Genomic DNA, 15,010 nt, shown 5'->3' on the forward strand with positions numbered 1-15,010 from the left:
TACATATTTGCATTACGCAGTTGAACAGGTGTACCTAACAAAGTAGCCAGTGAGCGTATACTGATCTGCTAAAGCCAACTTTACAACTGATATCAGCACTACTACTACTAATTCTAATACATCCAAGATCAAATGGTTTGAATATACCTACTGGTTTTATAACTCAACACAGGGCTGTCAAATCCATTCCACCTTCTCAAGTTCAAATAGCAGACATACGTTTTTATCCTTTGCTAAAGTTATAACACTGCCTTAAGTCATTGGCTGTCTTAATCGTCCTTCGTCTAAGCTCTTTTAATACGATTTGGGCAAGTCAAGGTCTGGGGAAAAGTATGTAGAGAGGACCCACTGCAATGCAACACTCTGGGACCAACAGAATGAAACTCCAAATTGAAAATGGCGCCCACCTTGGCCGGGTCAATGATCTGTGTGTTAGTGTGTGTATGTACAAACGTGTGTGTGTTGGGGGGAGAGAGAGAGAGAGAGAAAGGGACAGAACTGCAAGTAGAGCACTTTCTTGAGCAATGGAGCGCATCTGCATAAAAGGCAGGTTGAAATCTTGGAATCCTTTTAGTGTGTTAGACATATAAATTGCCTTTCACGGTGCTACATAAATCAGAAAGGACTATGCATGTGTGGCCTTTCTCTGCCTCTCTGTCTTCTGTCTCTCTGCAGCCATACTCCTCTTCCTATGGTGCTGATGTGACTGTGTGTGTGCGCGCGTGCGCCTGTACGTTGCTTTCTGACAAAAGCTGCTCTTGACAAGCCAAGCCTGCCCCCTCTCAACACCCGTCTTATCCGCTAACATCGTGATCCATCATGCTGTGGTTCACTGGAACCCCTCCCACACACACAACGATCCCCTGCTCTCATCCTCACCTCCACCCTCCAAGCTGCCACTCTGACCTGCCTCAATCCTTCCCCTTCCTCCTCCCACTTACCTTCCTCATCTCATCACGCTTTCTCATGCCTCCGCTCTGTGTGCCACACTCCCTCAATCCCACCCATCTGCACACCATTTCCTCCTCCCTCCCGCCCTGTGAGTCTCCCTTACTCCCTCTCGCCCCCTCTCCTGCTTCAAGTGTTTATCTCGCTGCCTGCGCTCCAGTCATCCAAGCAGTCAGTGGAAAGAAAGAGAGCTCTCTCTCTCCTGGGTCTGTGACCCTTGTCAGGGGGACAAACTGCCCACCGCTGCTTGCCTACACAGCTGGAAAATTAAGAACTTGTGGGGGCGGGAAGGTTCACGGTGTTTGTGTGTTAATGTGTGTGCGTGACAGGGAAGGAGGGAGATGCTCATAGATCAGTCTTGAATGTGGGGAAAAAAGAGAGAGCGAGATGGTATGTGAATGTGTGTGAGACTATAAAGAGTGTGCGCACGTGTGTGTGTGTGTGTGTGTGTGTGTGTAAGTGTAAGAGAGAGATCAGGTTAAGCAGTCTTGTTTAGAGAGGAAACAAGCTGCAGATGGTTGTGGGTGTCCAGCTGTTACTCCATCTAATGGGTTAATGAGTATCACAGCACCATCCAACTTGCCTTGTCTTCCTCTTTGTCTCTCGTGTTTTCTCTCTATCCCACATTAGCCTGGCACACAACCACATGACTATTTTGTGAACAAATAGCTCAAAAGAAAACCAAAGAGACAAAAAAAATAGAGAACTTTAGGACCATCCCCTTCCTCCATTAACAATCACAAACAGCATCTGCTGCTTGTTTTCTATGAAGGTATTAATTTCAAAGCCGCTGCCCAGGTTTCTGTTATTGTTGCATAACATTACTGGGGTTCTTTGACCTTAAAGCAAATCAATTGCCCTGCGGGACTATGGAAACACTAAAGAGTGTCGGGATTCTTTATTTGCAGGATTTTCTCAGGGGGGGTTTTGACAAAGTGCCTACCAAGGTGTGGATAAAAAAAAAGAAAGAAGCAACATAAAAAAACCACAATCCTCAAAACTACCAGCACATGTTTCAAAACCATCCGTGGGTGAGCAAACAGTGAATGAGTTTTAAAAGGATGAAATATGAACCATTCGCAACACATTTTTTTTGAGATAGAGTACCCTGAGAGAAAATGACTCCTTCTCTTTGGTTTATGTGAAAGATGTAACACAAAAAACCCAAATGGTTGCACACAACTAGACTGCAGACAGGGTTATGGATTTCTGATTTGTTTTCATAAAGTTTAGTTTCATTTTCAGGCTTGCGCATGGGCCCACGTAAGTGAGGTTCAGAACATACAAATGCTTGTGGAGACACCTCACAAGCCAAGAGACACAGCGTTTGTTTTGATCTTTTAAAAAAAATGCTTTCATCGGATCAAGTGTCTCTTTAATGACCGGCCTGATTTGGGGTTTTTAACTCAAGGGACATAATTAAAACGCGTAAAACAATTAGACACAAAGAAAACAAAATCGGCTGGAGCATTAAATTATATATTCAAAAGGTACCAAAGCTAAAATTATAGGGGACATCTTCTGTTTGTTGTTTTTCTGAGAGAAGAAAGAAAACAAATCAATCAGCCAATGCACATGCAAATCCACAAACGTACACGCCAGAAATGTGTCCCCAACTTTAAGAGAAATGTGCAGGAATGTGAATGTGTAATCAATTAATTGGCTATTATGAGATATAGATATTATGTCTCCAAGCATCTTTAAAAGATATGACAACATGATAAACACGGATTTTAAAACATATAAAATATAATGCAGTGTCTTTCTTGTCTTTCATATTTTTTCCATTACATTCTTATATGAAAAAAACCTAAAAGGATAAACAGATGGTTTTCTTTTTTCACCATAATTGTTAAGCTAAAATGTCTGTTGTTCACTCACATGTATTTTAGTATATTAGTATTTAGTATTTATTTATTTATTGTCATTGTCAGAGAACAATGAAATTGCATTTGGGGCTTCCGTACAACCCGTAAATAAAATAATGAAGAAAATAATAAATACCCCTTAAAACCCAAGTGTAAATATTTAACCCAGTGTGACTCCAGTGCAATAAGACAATCCTTAGCAACAACATGAGAACCTGACAAGTAAGTTCAGTGCTATTAAGAAGTTGGATATGGTTATTGTCCGTGAGAGGGGGGCAGAGAGTTCAGGAGCCTCACAGCCTGTGGATACAGGCTGTTGGCCAGTCTGGATGTTCTGGCCTGTGTCACTGCATCATTTCATGTTTGGCACTGATCACCACCTGCACTCATGTATATATCTTTCTACGTAGCACTCATAATTCTTATTCTCATGTATATATCTCATGTATATCCCATGCACATATCTTTCTACATAGCACTTTTAATTCTTATTCTTACTTTTATTTTTTTTTTCATGTCTATTTAAGTGCTATTTATGACACTATGTTTGCACTGAAGCACCGCAGCAATTTCCTAATGTTGTAAACCTCAACATCTGGCAATAAACCCCATTCTGATTCTGATTCTGATTCTGTATAGACCTGTACCTTCTCCCTGAGGGCAGCAGGTGGAAAAAGGTGGCGCGCAGGGTGATGTTGGTCCCACAGAACACTGTGCACCCGTCTCAGACAGCGAGTGGGGAAGATATTACTAATCTCTGGCAGACTTATTCCAATAATTCTGCCAGGTTTGCCATACAACTGCTGTTGTATGGCAAACCTTTATTGTGAAAGGTTTACGTGGAAAACAAACAAGCGGACAGCGGAGCCACGCGATGGTTTTACCGTCATTGTTGCTAACGACAACACGTAAAAACAGGCGCTTGTCCGTCCATAGTGTGGTTTTATTAAATATAAGAGAAAGAGAGAACTTTAAGAAATTAATATAGCCACTACAGTGACCATCAAAACGATGAAAAAATATTGCTGTAAACGGTTTATTTTACGACACCACGAAACAAACGATAGCGTAAAACGAAACGATAGACGTTTTTATATCGTCATCCGATATATATCATTATATCGAACAGCCCTCGTGTCCACTTCCTGCTCACTACAAGATAATATCTTATGATTGTTATTAAATTATGTAAAGTTGATCAAAATGTTACTACTGACCTAGAATACTCTCTACATTTCTTTAATTGTGAAATCATTCATGCTCTACTACACGACAGTTATAATGTTAACTGATTTGCAGCAGTGGTTTTAGCATTTAACATTTCTTTGACAACAAAGAATTTCTTGTCCTTCATCTCCCATAAGATCCATACATAAAACTGTGAATATGTTTAGGATGGATTCTCCTCAAGATAGAAACACACCACTAAAATGGAGCTCTGGCAGACGCTGTTTTAGGTTGTCTTTGGACATTAAAATAATGTGGCAGGCGATGTAATATTTAAAAGTGCTCAAAGCTCGCCATTTCTTTCTCTTTTGAAGTGATCTAAATATCTGTGACACAGCAGATGGACCCTCAACATGTCTGTGCTGCAGCTCTACTTTAGTGTCCAGTGCTGGCCAGCATCTTGTAACAGTGCTTTGCCCTCCAGGACTCTGCACCTTTTCACATGACTGAGAACTATGAATAGCCACAAGATAATTGGTGCTCAAATACTACTGGCAAAGCTGGCTAAGTGAAATAGGGTATCTGTATTTTGGTCAAAATGTCCAAAGTGATCACTCGCAAGGTCAAGTTATATTCTCATCCACTCCGTGTACATGCCTACAGGGCTGGCTGAAAATGAACCTGTGAAGTTCAAGCTGAGTTTCATCTTAGCTTTTTCATTCACTTTAGCATTTCATGTCATGCCATATGGGTACAAAGTATAAAGCAGTGTACCTGGTCTATTTATCTAGCTACAGGACACGACTCCATCTAGTTATTTTTCTATCATCTTCAGTCGGGAACTCCAATGTATTTCTACCTTTATGATGATTTTTCAGTTGAAGGCAGTTCCCCACTTGTGGTAGCCAAGTTTTTTCCAACTGGGGGAACATGCATTACTATTACTATTGAGTATTACTACTACTCTCTTGTAGCCAGAGCAGTTCGGCAATTTTTTAGTGGTTTGGGTTGTTATTTTTATCTGTTATGACAACAGCATAGGGCGAGGAATCTTTGCTGGATACAACTCTGCAATAAAGAGCACTAGGGAAGCAAAGTATTGTTATGGTTTTTAATAAGCTCTCTCTCTCACACACACACACACATGCACACACGCATGCACACACCGTAATATTTTCTTAGTTTACAATGGTAGCTAAGAAAATGTTACTGAATATTTTTTTTCTAAGAAGCCAAACGGAAGTGAAATTTCTGTCACATAAGGCAACACACCCCAACTGGCTTTTGTTGAAGTGCTCAGTATTGCCTAAAGGCAGGAAAACCCCTGAGTAAGTAGAAGTGACAAATACGCTGTTTGGGAATTATTTTTTTTTAATGTGACCTATTTCGATTTGGTATGATACTGATGCTTTGCAGCTGCCTTTGCAGTTACTTTATGGTTTATAAAGAATGAACTCCAAAAGTATAAGACCTAATGGGTGGCTGAGGCAGTGAACTGGGGCCCAGAAGGTCAGGATGCGCCCAGTCTGACTATCAAATGGACCCCTCCTCTGCATTACACTAGATAATTATTTATCTAGTGGGGCGATCGTGGCTCAAGAGCTGGCAGGTCGTCTTGTAATCGGAAGGTTGCCGCTTCGAGCCCCGGCTCGGACAGTCTCGGTCGTTGTGTCCTTGGGCAAGACACTTCACCCGTTGCCTACTGGTGGTGGTCAGAGGGCCCGGTGGCGCCAGTGTCCGGCAGCCTCGCCTCTGTCAGTGCGCCCCAGGGCACCTGTAGCTACAATGTAGCTTGCCATCACCAGTGTGTGGATGACTGGATGTGTAAAGTGCTTTGGGGTCCTTAGGGACTAGTAGAGCGCTATACAAATACAGGCCATTTACCATTTATTTATTCACCGTGTTACAGAAGAGTGGGCACATTATAAAAGCTCAACACATTAGCTCCACTATATGTTTCAGTCATGTTTCCATCTTGAGAACTACAGGCTAACTTTTTGTTATGCAGTATGTATTTTCCTGCAAATATTTATTCAATCGTTTCACACCACACTGATTATAATAGCCAGAGCGGTATGCTGGTTTCTTATAGAGTAGTGGTTGGCCTTTATATTATGTTACACAAGAAAACTAAAGTGGTGCTCAAAGGAGGAAGGAGAGAAGATAGCAGGACCTGTGACTGCAGCTGTTATCCATGGTGGGGATCAAAAGACGGAATGATATTATTTGTATAAATAAAACTATATGCTATTACTTTAACACTTACACTGCGTCTGAAAGAAACAGACTCTGACAAGAGACAAGCTTTGTTTGCTTTCATATAATGTGGTGGTAAGTCCCCCCCCCCCCCCCTTAAAAGTTTTTACACCTGTGATCAACTTAAGGAAGTGCCCAGGCTCATGACAATGAAGTTCTGTAGAAAAACTAAATAAATGTGTGAATGCCAATTAGATATTAATTGTGCACTAATTTTGTTCAATTTCACATGACATATATTTTTTCAGAATTTAAGAGATATAGTGAATGGCTTTAAATGCTTGTTTTGTTTTCAGTTATCACATCGAGTTATGATTTAAAATCATTCCTTTGTTTTATGCTTTCATAGTATGAAACTAATTAAGGGCCCTACATCCATAACTGATATAATAGGACTACGTCTTTGATCACAAAGCTGATCTGTTGATACTTAAGAAGTCAAATGCACGAGCACTCAGGAAACAAAGGCTGAATGTGCAAATGTGCTGCCCGACATGTGAGGAATATGTGCGCAGGCACACACACACACAAACAGCTGAAGCTGAGTAATTACGAGAGAGTGCTGCATGGTACATCAATATTCGATAAGACAAACATCATGAATATTCATTAGTTTGTTTACTCTCCCAGAGTGACAGACAAGACAAAAACCGTTCCACTGAGATATGTCATTGGCCCAAAGTAACACACTCTGACACAGGCACGGACACACACGCTGATTCACTTACACTGATAAAAGTTTACGACAAGCAGTAAAAGGCGCACACATTCTCACACACACACACACACACACACACACACACACACACACACACACACACACACACAAGACTTCATCAAAAAAAAAAATCACATAACACACAGATGGGAAAGACAATAATTTCGCTTTCCTCACACGTAAACAAACGCATCCTCTACCCTCTCTCTACATGACAGCTGTAAAACTCTTCCCCAACTTTGTCTCTCTAACTTTCCCTGGGTTAAAATTAAAACCCCTCAAGGTCAGGTTGGATAATCAACTTTCTTGCCTGTGCTGCTTCATTAGCACCGCTGAGCGATATTTCCTCATTTTTTTTCTCCTGTTGTTTTTCCAATTGGTCTAATCTCTCTGTGCCCCAATATCCCGCTGTAATCCGAGAGCTGTGTGAAAACTGCCTCTAGTGATCGCGGCAAACACAGCCACAGATGTCAGTGCACTTCCTGGTGCAGGCACACTGCTGCATGCATAAGCACTAATGACCCTCGAAACACTGCATGGTTCATAATATAGAAGGAGAGGCAGGTAGAATGACAGTGAGAACATTAGCATGTGTATGCAAATTGACTTTTTTTTTTTTTAAATGAAGCCGGATCTTCTCTCTTGTGTCATCCATCACTGAAATGGCAATGTCTGATGATGGGTTTGTGGTCGTACACCACAGCTCACCGGGCATCTGCTCTCCCTGGCAACCTTGTGGAGGACAAACAGAGAGTCGAGGACTGCTGCAGAAAGCTTCAAAATTGAGATTAACCCCTTAGCTCGTCACAAATGAGAAGACAATATTATAATTACTCCTCAAGTGAGCTGTTTCTGTTTTTCCATTTGCCTTTTATCTTTCCACCAGGCGGTGGCCATATGGTGCATTGTTTATGTGTATGTGCGTGTTTCGATGTTTTGGTGTGTATGTACGCATGAGAGGGAGCAAGTATAGCTCGAAAAATCCCATTAAGGGGGATATGTATTGGTTTGCTGTGTTATTCAAAGCTTTCTGGGACATTAGTACCGACATATCTTTCAATGTCAGTGCAAACGGCAGAAAACAAACTAATCTGCTTCCCTTTTCCCCCCACTTTCTCTCTTTTCCTTTTTGAAAGTTTGCTTTCATCCCTCTGTGTTGCTCTACATCCATTCTTAGCTTCTTTTTTTTATTTCTTTTTCCCCTCCTCTCTATGCTGCTGCAAGGTACTTCATTTTCTTTCAAACTCCCTTCTGTCTGTCCTCTTAATACCACGAAAGCTTGTACTGATAAGCTATCAATGCACTGGGGGTTTTTTTTCCCTTCTGGAGCTGAACTTGGTTTATAATAGTATATTTTCTACCTCTGTACATGCAAAATCCAAAAAAAAACCCAACCCAAAACATTAAAAAAAAATATGGTCCTACAGCACTGTACAGTCAAAAGTTACCCCTGATTTCTTTTTATTTTGTGTCCAAGAAGCCAGATTTTCTTTTAATGTGGTCTTGAACAATAGTTCTCCAGGCTTCCTGGAGGTCTCTCAAAGGTTTTCTTTGGACTGTGGCTGCTGTTTCATTTATTTTCACTCATATTCTTTTACCTGACCAATGAATGTTTTCTTTTGTTAAGCCACTTAACATTGACCTATGATGCACTAAGGTATATAAAGACACCTAACCAAAAAAAACAAACCCTTTTTAAATTGTATCTATAGGGACATTATTACTAGCAGCCTGTTGCTTGTCTCCAATTCTTTGAATCTCAGATAAAATAAAATAAGAAACCTGGACAAGTGAAGGTCAAAAGATGACAGGCCTTAACCTTTGACATCAAGAAGACATGGCACAGTTAGTCCAGGCACATCTCAGCACCCTTGTGAGTCTTCTAGTGGCTCCAAAACAATGTACAGTAAACGAACAGCATCTGAAAGTAATGTCTTTAAAAATAAAATTAAAAAAAGCAAAGACTTAAGACAGGACCTGGGAGATGCATTTCTCTCCCATCACTTGCTGAAGCCTCATCAGAAGTGATGACAGTGCAAGGCTAGCTGTCAAGGAGCCATTCTCAATGAAATGAAGCAGGGTTAAAATGCTGAGGTATGCCAAATTACACAAGTCCTGGGCTCAAATCAGTAGCAAGAGGACTTGATGATGATGAGTGAATCCAAATTTAAAATGTTTGCTTCAGATTGGTGTCACTATCTATGCTGTGGAAGTTCTATTATGATTCGGAGCAGCATTTTAGTTAGTGGTGTTGGAGAGTTTGTCAAAATTGCTGCAATTGTGAAGACTGAAAATTACTGTCAGATTTTGATCCACCATGCAACACCATCTGGAAAGTGTCTGATTGGCAATGGCTTCATTTCTCAGCAATGATCCCAAACACTCTCCCAATGGTGCAAAACATATCTTGATAGATAAAGAAAAATGGAGCAGTATCAGTCATGGATTGGCTTCCCCACAGCCAGAACCTCGACATTACTGAAACAGTGTGAAATCATCTTGGCAGAGAACAAAACAAAAGGCAGCCAACATCCAAAGAAGAGCTTTGAATGTCCTTCAGGAAGTCTCAAGAAATATTCCTGAACTTCACAAAATTACAGGAAAGGTGGCCTAAGAAATTACAGGTTATGTTGAAGAACTCAATAAATATTTGCACATTTCAATGAACTGCTAAAACTCAGTTATTCAGCTTTTTCCAATCAAATGTAATGAAATGAGAGACAGATCAAGACAGTACTGTAGATATAGTGCTTTTATGAAAGATGCAGTAATGGCTGTGATAGAATAATTGGTATTTTTAATTTAAGCACAGAGATTAAGTATAACAATACATATTGCATACACTATGGCAACAACATATTATTATCAACATTCCAGGATTGCAGAAAATTGGATGAGTTGTTTAATACCTCTGCAGAAGTAATTATACTGATGCTGAAAGTTTTGTTGATGGTTCTAAAGTGTATAAATCTACACAGAAGGATAATTATATCCCAGTTCATCAGCAGCTTATAAAACAGCATCTGTGTTGGTGAGGCAATAATGGTCTATTTCACATGATAAGTGCTGAAAATACTAATGTCCATCGTACGTTGATAGGTCCAGTACATTGTCTCATCTGTTATTTTTTTGAACGTACAGTGAATAGACATTTTTGTGAATATTTACTAGGTAACAATAGCATGACATGCAAAATATCTAATATATTCCTGTGAGAAACACTCTCACTCCCCAGAGGTGCGAAAACGAGAATTTCCCAGAGGAAATCAATAACCTATCAGGTTCATTTTTATCATCACTCACCATGCTTATATCAGATATCTCACCCACTTGAATGCTAACCATGTAGAGCTTTTCCCTCAAGAGGGTTCAGTTGCTACCTCACAACAATCTCCACCCAGTAGCATCAAGAGCAAGGACATCCACAGGGAAAGACACGCATAGCAATTTTCTTTCTAGATGTATCAAAACTGAATCGAATGAATACATTAAAATCCTCAGTATATTTGCTGTATCACCGAGAGTGCCTGATGAAAAATGCACGTACTGAAACAGTTTAATTTATGCAGCATAGGCAATTGTTTTTTAAAAACAGAAAGCCACATAATAATACATAATGTTAGATTTGTTGAAAGCTCTGTCATAATGTTTGCCTGTGTGTATTACATATGTGTGCATTATATATATATGTATGTATATGTGTGCGCTACTTTTGTATAAGCAATGCCTAAGGCCCAGCCTTCAGCACTGAGCATTTCAGATAGGTGACGAGATAAAAGGCGAATAAATATATGGAAGATGGGGAAGAAAACACACAACAAAAATCAAAAGAAAGAAGCCAAAGAAAGGAGACAAAAATAAACACAGAAATAAGATAAGACAAGCTTTGTGTGGATGCTTTTAATCAGACAATGCAACATCCATTCCACACAGTTACACATTTGGTTTGTGCCCTTGCACATTTCTGACCTTTCTCTTGCGTGAGTGTTTGGTATTGAGTGTGTGCTGCTGGTACATGTTTTTGAATAATAACTTGTTTCCTGTGAGTTAAGCGACAGGGTAGGCAGGTGTGCAGAACATCTATTGCAGTGTGTCGCTTTTATTAGAAAGATTCCTGTTTTTAGACTTTTTTCCTCTTGATAGCTGCAGTGTCGTGCAGCTCACAGCGCACTCTCAACAGTTATTCCTCCTTATACCTCACTGAGCATACTCTTGGTTCAATCCCATAAGGCTATTCATAAGGTTTTCTTACAAAGACTTATTATGCACACAGTAGCAATAACAAAACTATTAGCAAATTGTTCAAAGTACTGTGTGCTGAATGGTGCCTTTTGTTTATGGATAATGGACTCCCTCATAGGCTCTTTATAATAGTGGATGTCTAATTTTGGCTGAAAAGAGCAAAGACAGAAAACAACAGATCTGCTTGCACTGTTTGAACTGGCTCTGAAAAAAAAAAACAAGCTTGTCATACGAGATGCAGCATTTTAAAACTCAAATATCTTTTAGGATACTTAAAAACATTTAGGTTCTGCATGGATTTTACTCTGCGTGTCCAAAAAACTGAAAATGAAATTTAAAGCAGCCATAATCATTGTGGACATACCCTGCAAATATAGGAGCTTTGTATTGCACAGTTATATATAGCTTTAATGCCAATAAGATAGAAACTTCAAATGCAAGTTTAATCTATGAAAATTGAATTAAGCTGTAGTATGAATTATATTCCTAGCTCTTTTTTAAAATAAAGGATGGATTTAAAAGTAAAAGTTAACAGTGGACTTGCATAAAGAATGAGGAAATATTAAAAAAAAGCTGCAAGACTGAGTTCTCATTCGTTGTATACAACAATCCATACACCTCAACAAAATGCTTTAAACCACTTAATCACAGATGTAGCATGCAAAATTCTGCAATTAACCACACACAGTGTCAGTGCCTGGAAATAACTGTTATTTCAACACATAGCAGAAGTGCAAGTGCAGGATGTTTAAAGCAACTGCAAAGGACTTGAATTGTTTCTTCCCCTTTCTTTTTCAAGTGGTTCTGATAAGTCAATACAGTGGATGTCTCTGTTTTTATTCACAGCTCTGTGTTCGAACGTGTATCCCTGACATCTGAACGAGGTTGGAGTACGACAGCCACGGAGCCTACGCACTGTGTAATATTTTATCCAGAATATTTTTGCTTGTCATTCTGAATTACAAATGAATAAACAAGTTGCAAATAAGGACTTCAAAGGACTACCTTTACCTCTGAGTGTGAACTAGTCTGGAGCAAAACATTACCGAGAGCAGCCCATACCATTTGATCTTTGGCTGTGAAGCACAGCACTAATTTCAGCTGCCAGCAGCTGTAAGTGTCATATTGTGCTGAAGTAAGGACCCAAATGCAGAGAGGCATAGATCAACAGAAAGCGAGCTGTTTAATAGGCTGATAAAAATCCAGAAGATTAATCCAAAATAAGAGCAAACAGAGTCCAAACCACAAAAAAATGAAATCTTAGTAACATGCAGAGGATGCAGACAACAACACAACGCGAAACAAGCAAACTGAGACGGCTTTAAATAAATACAAATAGCGCAATCAGGGGAGTGGAGTCACCTGGGTATCAAAAAACAAAAGGCAAGACGTGAGAGACAGGAGACTATCAAAATAAAACAGGAAATAACTGACTAACCACAAAGACTATACACTTAAATCTGACACAGAAGGACACAAGGGGCAAGGCTATGAAAATAATATGACAAATCCACAACTGAATAATGTGAATAAACATGAAGTGAAACAAAGAATGAAGGTTTTAGAAATGTGAAAATCAAACATAAACAATAAACAAAAACATCAAGTTTATGAAAACGTGAAAAAAGTGTTTATAAGAAAAACACAAAAATTCTCTTTCCTGATTAGGTCACAAAAAATATTGTCCCGAGTAGTAAACATCCAGGTTACTTTGAAGTTTGAACCACCTCACATGACACAGCAGCCCCAACCAGTTAGAGGTGTTTGGCCCTCAGCTGTGACACTAATTCTCAGGAGAGACTGGTGGTCACGGTGGATCAGTAGAGAACTGCACAGGCTCCATCGGGGAAAGGGATCAAGGTCCAATGCCATCAACAGCAGACTTGTGAAGATCTATGCCAACCGGCTCTGTGACGTACTGCAGCAGCTGTTCAACCTGAACGTGTGTCTGGAGAGAGTGCCAGACTATCTTTGCAAAGTTCCAGCTCCAAAAAACAAAACAAAATAAACACTACAGACCAGAGGCCTTAACCTTTGAAGACATGGCACAGTTTCTTCTGGCACATCTCAGCACCCCGGTGAGTCTTCTAGTGGCCATACTGCTGTTTGCCTACCAGCTCTTGGTGGAGCTGACACAATCATCTACATGCTGAAGAGGCCTTGCTCCCTCCCGGACAGGTCAGGCAGCACTGTAAGAATTATTCTTCAACATGTTCCAGCCTAGACTGCTAAGAAGAAAGCTGGGAGAGATGCGGGTGTGCACTCCTGTGATAAGATGCATCAAAGACTACCTGCCAGGAAGACGTCCCTGAGAATTCAGAACCATGAGACCGCTGTGTTCAACACTGGGGGTTACACAGGTGATATATTGTCTCCCTTCCTGTTCACAATCCACACCTCTAACTTTAAGTTCAACTCTTGGTAGGCGGGAACAGAAAAATGGGGAGCGAGTAAACAGCTTGATGAAGGGGTGTGGGATTAACCACCTTTAAATTAATGTGGCCAAGATCAATTCTAGGGACTGATATTTATAAGTGTCACAATTGATTCGGCTAATTTGTCTGGTTCCCTTAGTGATCCTTGATTTTCTGTGTGGGAAGACAGTAGATCTATACAAGCAAGCTTTTTATTATCTCTGAGTCTAAACACAAACATCCATGTGTGGATGATCCTGTTTTGCTATGTGAAACTGTCATTATTGAGAGGAACTGATAAGCATGGAGGTGCACTTTTCTTATGGACTGGGCAACAGAACTGGCTCTCAGCTGGAATCGATTCTCATTTCCCATCCCTATCCAGTGTGCTGTTTGTGGAAGGAGGCTGCAAACACTCATCTGAAACGGTCAGAGCAGACGATAACTAATAACTGAGAAGTGTGAGGATTTTCAGCATCCACTGCAGTATTCTTCACATGCTTTTGCAGTCCGTGGTAATGAGTGCATTCTTGTGTGCTGCTGGTGCTGGGGAATTAAGATGAATGCTGATCAAGTGAAGAAAGTTAATCAGGAAGCCCAACTCTGTCCTTGGTTCTCTCTCTCGGACTCTCTGCAGGTGGTGGTGAAGGGAGAAGACTTCAAACTGGGAGCTATGAGGGATAATTGCTCTCACTACCTCCAATATAGAAGGCTGGATTTCAGTTTGAGGCTGATGTAGCTCAGATGCAACAGGGAGACTGTCTTTACAGAAGTCAATATACTGTTTAACTCATCCGATATGTGACAGATCACGGTCACATTGACTATCTCTACAGCTTGGGCTGGTTTAATTGAGCTAAAACTGCAACTGTGCACATCCAGTGCACATCCAATACCAGCAAAAACTATTTTTCTTTTTACATCCATTGCTATTGCTCGCACTAGAATAAGCATATCATTAAATCAAACAAAGAATATGCCGAATGAAATTTTGATGTATTGGAAAAGTATATTTCCTAATGGTTACTTATTCTTTTTGTCTATACTTGCATTAAAAAGGGTTTGTTCACTATTGGGGAAGCTGAAAAGTAAGTATTTGTCATGCTGGGGTAACTGCCACTGGGCAGCAGGTTCAGAAAGATTATTTTCTGGCAATGCTAATGATAACACACATGGGGAAAATACACACAGGTAATGACTTGGTAAAAAAGAAATACAGACTTTAAAGGCACACATAGACATAGACATCAGTGGCTTCATAGCCAGCTGGCATTCCCTCCACAGATCACATCAGTTACACTGCACATTTACCACAGCTACACATTTTGGTTGTCACAAAAAGACTCGACCACCCATGGGAATCTGTGAGTTTGAGAGACTGAGAGACTACCAGAGAA

The 15,010-nt window shown here is 40.2% G+C and overlaps 1 protein-coding gene across 2 annotated transcripts in view; it reads right to left on the bottom strand.

The window, feature by feature from the left end:
- cntnap2a (contactin associated protein 2a) overlaps positions 1-15,010 on the bottom strand; it is a 403,255-nt gene that overhangs the window by 105,514 nt on the left and 282,731 nt on the right. The window lies entirely within an intron of this gene.

The sequence above is a fragment of the Copadichromis virginalis genome, linkage group LG9 (genome assembly GCF_057382275.1).
Source record: "Copadichromis virginalis isolate Kocher_CV1m ecotype Utaka linkage group LG9, C_Virginalis_male_GT1.1, whole genome shotgun sequence".
NCBI classification, from domain to species: domain Eukaryota; kingdom Metazoa; phylum Chordata; class Actinopteri; order Cichliformes; family Cichlidae; genus Copadichromis; species Copadichromis virginalis.